A 7,351-nucleotide genomic window follows, 5' to 3' on the forward strand; every position below is an offset into this window, starting at 1 on the left:
GGCACACGAACGATCTTTTCGAAACAAACTACCTTGGCGTGATGTTTGGCTAACCAATCCATACCCACAATAATGTCGAAGCTTCCAAGATGCATAGGGGTGAGGTCAATAGGAAAAAGATGGTCGCTAAGATTCAATTGACAGTTGCGAAGAACGGAATTAAGAACAATGGGTTCACCATTCGCAACTTCAACAGTCAAAGGCTTACCTAGTTTCGTTCTAGACACGCGAAGCAAAGGTTCAAAAGATAACGACACAAAACTCTTATCGGCCCCTGAATCATAAAGAACAGACGCAGGTTGATCATTAACAAAGAACGTACCGTTCACCACCTCGTTGTCTGCTTGCGCCTCGACAGCATTCATATTAAAAAATCGTCCACGAGCCTGAGCCTGAACTGGATTTGCATTAACCAGCCTTGGACACTGGTTTCGATAATGGGTCAGGTCTCCACAATTAAAGCACGAACCAGGAGGATAGTGAGGTCGTGCAGCTTGCTGTTGAACAGGTGGTTGAGCTCCCTGCCGAGCTGGATTTCTAGCAGAACGATAAACCTCTGCAAGATGACCTGATTTTCCATAGATGGTACAGAAACGACACGGGAGTTGTTGTTGATGATGACTATTGCACCTATTGCACAAAGGTGCATTCCCTTCATACCGCTTCTTTGCTGGAGGCTGTGCTGGCTGATTGGGAGCTGCCTGGTTCTGTTGGGCAGTGATGGCAAAATTTTGGGAAGCCTTTCGCTTCCTAGAGCCTTTTGATGAGCCAGTATCCTTCCCCTTCTTACCTTTCTTGCTATCCCCTTTGTCAGACGCCTGTTTCTTGCCCTTGTCACCCTTCCTATGCAATTTACCCTTTCTGATATGCGATTCTGTCAACGTTGCAGATAGTTCGATTGCCTGACGAACAGTGGTAGGTTTACTACCAGTAACGATGTCTTGCACAGAGTCAGGTAGACCATCGATGTATCTCTCGATAGCCTTGTCAAGTGGGGTAACCATCGTTGGGCATAACAAACTCAACTCTTCGAACCTGTCAGTATACGCTCGGTGCTCACCACTTACTTGTTTCAGATCATCGAACTCCCTCTCCAACGCTCGCAGTTCATGACGAGGACATAACTCACTCATCATGAGAGTCCTTAACTCAGCCCATGTTTGTGCTAAAGCGACTTCAGAACCACGATCTCTCATAACCCCGTTCCACCATGTTAACGCCCTCTTCTGAAGAACACTAAAAGCAAACTCGACCTTGCGATTATCAGGACACTGAAGATGACGAAAAGTATTCTCAATGCTCTCAAACCATTGAAGGAGCCCAGTTGCCCCCTCAGTACCACTGAACTTGAGTGGTTTAGCCGAATTGAAGCTCTTGAAGTTACAAGGAGCGTTCTGATTGATGTTGGCTTGGTTAAACTGAGCAATAAGATTTGGGAACGCCGCAGCCATATGTTGTGCGATGATTTCTGCCAGTTCGGCATTCGGTAGCTGATTTTCGCTTCGAGGAGGCATGCTAAAAAGAGGAAACATGAGAGGAAACGAGTGAGATGATTAGATGAAAAGAACGAGATGAAACAAAATCAACAAAGCAAGGATGGTGGTCATTCGTCCGTATCACAAAGCAAACAAATGACGCACAGTGACTAATCAAAGTAAATGGGTCCATAAACAATGCTTAGCGAAGACATGCTCGCCTATAAGTGAACACTCACCCCAAGAGTTCCCAGGTAAGAGTGACTGGTCCGATTATGTGGATTTGTACGAACACTCTAGCCTTAAACAGAAAACCCAGGGTACATGCATTCACTCTTCCAGTTTGCACGTGTTCACATCATTTAGACCCAAACTTTGACGGGATTTTGAAAACTCGAAAGGCACTAAGCCAAATATGAGTTAAACTGGAAGGGTTCAAAACAATAAAATAAATCATTTGAAAAATAGAGGATTGTTTTTCAAAAATCGTTTTAGAAAACTGAGTTCTTGTTTTGATGATCACCTAAGGATAGTGAAGTGCATGTTTTAAAATCTAAACACCAGACAACTTGTGTTGGGGTCCTAGAAAGGTTATAGTCTAGGTCAAAGCATTACTAATAACCTAATTCCCTATAACCATTGGCTCTGATACCAACTCTTCTGTCACACCCCGACCACGTAAAACATCAAATCGTGGCGGAAACGTCGGGGAGTGTTGTGGCAGAATTATTGTTTCACAACCATGGCATTTAAAGTTATATTTTATTTTTCAGCAAAAAGGGGTACATTGTCTTAAAACAACTGAAACATAGAGTACATAACATGTTTTAACTAGTCTAGCTTCATTTTATAGTCACTAAGGCCCAAGTCCACCCTAGCTATCACGATCAAGCTATGCGTTAGCACCTGAAACACATGTGAAAATAAAGTACGTCAGCATAAAAATGCCTGTGAGTAACATAGGTTTTTGTGAAAATAGGATTCATGACTTAGGTTTTAGAAAAGGGTTGTTTAACAAAGTCAGTCATGATCCTTGTAACATGTTTTGTTTTATAAATCATTTGAAAAGCGATGATAAAGTAGATGATATGTGAAAGAGTAATGTATGGTTGAATGAATAACTAAGTAAAATGAGTTTGTATATAACAAACAGTTTTGTAAAACAATGTCTTGTGAAAAATATGTTATTTGTAAAAATGTATAAGTCCACATTGAATGATTTAAATAACGCTACGACATGTAATATAATACAAGCACTTATATATATAGGAAGTACCAGCGGCGTATCCACCATGCTTGTATCACATTACACACGTCTCGTTACTTAAATCACTTACCCAAACAACCACCAATGTAAGTTGCCCATGTCTAAACCATTTGTCCAATGTTATTGTGAAAACCATGTCAAAATGTGTACATCAATATCAAAAATGTCTATGTCAAATATCAATCATGTAATGTGTAATCAAAATGTCATGTATGGTTAGCCAAATATGTATCAACTAAACCATAGGCAAAAATGCACAAAACAATGTATTGAAGTAAAACATGGTTTAAATCAATGCTATGTTTTGTGGAAAATGCATGCTATAATGAATACAGACATTTATGCGGTATTGTGAAAATGCATACATCCAAGCCTTGCAACTGTGGTGATAGACCTTTAAACAAATTAAAGGTCTATCTGTCTAAATGTTTTAATCGAATTCGGTTATTCCTTCCATCCAAACATACCCAGGATGTCAGGAACGGGAGTTGTCAATTCCTATGGTACCATTACCTACTAACGAGCGGCGTAGCTAATGTTAATGAATGTATATGGTCCCACTTTAACAAACCAAATGTCATACCCAAAATGTAAGCATGTGAAAACAATGCACTAAGTATGATGAACATACATAGCGTGAAATGTCATGTAAAACAAATGCACTAAGTATGATGAACATACATAGCGTGAAAATGTCATGTAAAATAAATGCACTAAGTATGATGAACATACATAGCGTGAAATGTCATGTAAAATAAATGCACTAAGTATGATGAACATACATAGCGTGAAATATCATGTAAAATAAATGCACTAAGTATGATGAACATACATAGCGTGAAAATGTCATGTAAAATAAATGCACTAAGTATGATGAACATACATAGCGTGAAATGTCATGTAAAATAAATGCACTAAGTATGATGAACATACATAGCGTGAATTGTCATGTAAATCGATGTATTAATGAACATAGCAAGTATATGATATGAAAGCATGAAATCATGAAAGTAACAAGTAGGCACATGTGTTTCACCCCAAAATGTTTGAATAACAGTAAAAGCGGGGTCTATGTACTCACAGTAGTGCGTCTTGAATCGAATCTCAAACCCTGTCCGCTACACGACAACCTACAACGTACTAATGTCTATTAGACGAGCGGGTCGTGCCTTGGCTTAGAGTTTAGTGTTTTGTTTTGCGTTACTTAGGTATTATTTTGTTAAAACAATAATAATTATTTTAACTTAACTATCGATATTAGAAAAATAGTTAGACAACCATTTCGTACCTACTTTCTCTAATATTTTACTAAGTGTTCGGATTCTCGGAAAATTTCGGTAGGGTATCCTCTGTAAATAGAGGTGTCCATGCTTTAATAGCATATCATTTTCTTTTATATAAAACCAATAGTTCATTTTCAATCACCAAATCGACATATCGACAAACAAAACGTTGCATACTTCATTTCAGCTTTATAACTCGAAACCGGACTGTTTTCGAGGATTTTTATAAAATAGTTTACCTTTTCTAAAAATCTCCAAATTTTTACAGAATATGACATATGTTCCAGAATTTATTGTGTAAAAATATCAAAGTCCAATTTGTTACCCATATTTTATAAAAAATCATTTTCTCGACTGCAATCAGATTTGTTACCATTCTGATCGCAGTTTACGGAAATATTCACTAAAAATCAACCGTAAGTCCGTTTGACGAAATTCCAGTTGGAGGGTCGTCTTAACAACGGTGTCCATCTACTGTAAAAATTTCATGGGTTGATTTTATTCAGGTTTTAAGTTGTGACTCCGAAAATGTCATACTTTTTCTGCAATAAAAATGCAGCTTGAGCTGCTGTCCAAAAATAACCTTTTAAAAATAGTAAACGGTCTCGAAAAATTATGATTCCAGTGCCATTTGCTTAGTTATTCCAAAACACTCATTTTAGGCTTTAGAAATTCCGATTTTCGACTTAAAATGACCCCGTTACTGCCTGTTGAAGTTGGCTGGAAATCCAACTCAGCAAGCTGTTTGAGTTTTTGTGTGTGAAAAACAATCAACAATCGAACAAGAATCGAAGTGAGACAAGAGTATGAATGGACTTACTACTAGCACAAGGCTAGTGTAGAAATTCTAGTGAAGATGATGGTGAGAAAGATGATGAACAAGACTAGAACAAAGCTCCTTTGAATGCCCTTCAACTTGCAACCTCCATGGATCACCTTCAAAGCTTTGAATGAAGAACAAGTCTTGAAGATTTGAAGGTAGAGAGAGAGATGGGGGACGATTGAAGGAGGAGAGAGAGAGTTAGGGTTGAGTGTGAATGATCTTGGTTAGATTGTGAAGATATATGTAGGAGATTTTGTAGAGATATGGACATGGCATGCACTAACACTTGGCAATACAAAGATCAAAGGAGATATTGCCATATCTTGCAAAATTTGGTGGGTCCCCATGAATATATATAACCGTAAGATGTATGGGGGGAGGGGGTGAAGTGTAAGTTTTTATATAAACATGCCATACGTAGGCTAAAACGAGTGTTTAACTGGATACCGGGTATTTTATCTAGCGTTTAAATCCCGGTTATGGCGTTCTAAAATATTTTTATTATACTATAAAAATAAACTCGCCAAAATATTACTGGAAATAAATTTCAGTTGCCAAGACTGGCTGCATTGACTGCGTTTTGCAGTATAAGCACTGTGTCGCGCGGAAACACGTGTTACGAGCTTACACTTGAAAAATAACGTTTTTAGGCGTTTCAATTTATTTTTTAACACAGACCTGTTTAAAAAAAATAAATTTCAATCATAACAGAATATCTTCTGGATTTAATTATTATCCGGGCGGTTACCAACGTTCGTTTCGCAGTTTTGTCGTAATTAGTTCTTTAGTTCAAATAGTCATGTTTTTGCCACACCGAATCCTTCAAAACTTATTTCTAAGTTATGTATAGGATATTTAGGGTATGTTTAGCTTATGTCACGGTTCCGGAGTGTACGTTGCGTTAAACTGATTGCATTTAAGCACCAGTTTGCGTATAACCTTCCAGAAGGTGATCTAAAGCTTGAAATCGGAATCGAATCAAATTGTAAAATTGTCAAACACAAATACACATATATTAACACTAACACACATAATAACACCAAAGCATATTGTTTTATTGATAACGGGCATTGTTTTACATAGTACGATGATTACAGATCACAGTTGTCACAACATCGATCTAATTATCATCAACCAAACATCGATTACACCTAAAACTACCTAGAACAGCCGCGAACGACAGCCGACAATGATTTGGGCATATTGCAACAACACGCCAGATCTCGCCATCATAGTCTCAAATGACAAAAGCATCTAAGGTGAACAAAACTGAACCGATCAATTTTCAAAACAGTTCAAAATTGAATCTTAATTTAACAACACAAACAGGTTCAATCAAAACAGTTCAAAATTCAGATGATACAACTTTAGGTAATAATCTGTTTTTTAGGAGGCAAATTTTGAAATGCATAGGGAGTTGTTTTGGCCATTTAATGAACTTAGAACTAATCATATCTCCTTCCAACTCTCTCTTTCTTCTCTATTCATGGTGAAGTTGCAAAACATTTATATTGTCAGACTGTCAGGCTCACATTGTGCATAAAGATGACAACACCATAGCTGCAAGAGAGGTTGCATAAACAACTGCCATCCTACAACCTTGCCATACCATAATGCTATCTTCATTCAATTTTCACACAGTTTGCAAAATCATTATAGCCTCATGTTGAAAGCACAAGAAAAGTGCACTTTGAATTCATTTTTATTCATCAACACAGTCAACACTAAATGATTTGCTAAAGTAATACAAATGATTTGAAAATGTCAGACCTCGCTTATATTCGGGCAGACGTTTGCTTCATCATAGTTTTAGTCTCAGGTGAGAAGCATCTTATCAACATCATTGACTGAATATGTCTTAGGTGACATCGATCTAATTATAATCAACCAAACATCAATTACACCCTACGCTACCAAGAACAGCCGCGAACGGCAGCCGGCAACGATTAGGACATGTTGCAACAACACGCCAGATCTCGGCATCATAGCCTGAGATGGCAAAAGCACATAAGGTGATTAAAACTGAACCGATCAATTTTCACCATAAAAAAAATCCTAATTGAATCTTAATGTAACAACACATATAGGGTCAGTCAACACAATTGAGATGATACAGGTTCAGGTAGTAAAAAGAAACCCTCTGTTGTAGAAGCTACCGGTGAGAGTGTTTTGATGGAATTTTTAGGAGGGGTCGATGACATTGTCGAGGGTTGTCAGGAAATGCTATCACTTAGGATTTCCTGACAACCCTCGACAACGTCACCGACCCCTCCAAGTTTTCAACCAAAACACTCTCACTGGTTGCTTCTTCAACAGAGGTCATCCTCTAATCTCCCTTAATAGCTAAGAACGTGACACGTATGTAAATCGAGCTCATCCTCTAATCTCCCTTCATCACCCTAAACCATAACAAACACTCAACCACACCCAAAATCAAACACACAAATCAAAAGATATACACAAAATACAAAAACCCTAAACAATATGAGACATAAATTATTAC

Source organism: Helianthus annuus, chromosome 3 (genome assembly GCF_002127325.2).
Source record: "Helianthus annuus cultivar XRQ/B chromosome 3, HanXRQr2.0-SUNRISE, whole genome shotgun sequence".
NCBI classification, from domain to species: Eukaryota; Viridiplantae; Streptophyta; class Magnoliopsida; order Asterales; family Asteraceae; genus Helianthus; species Helianthus annuus.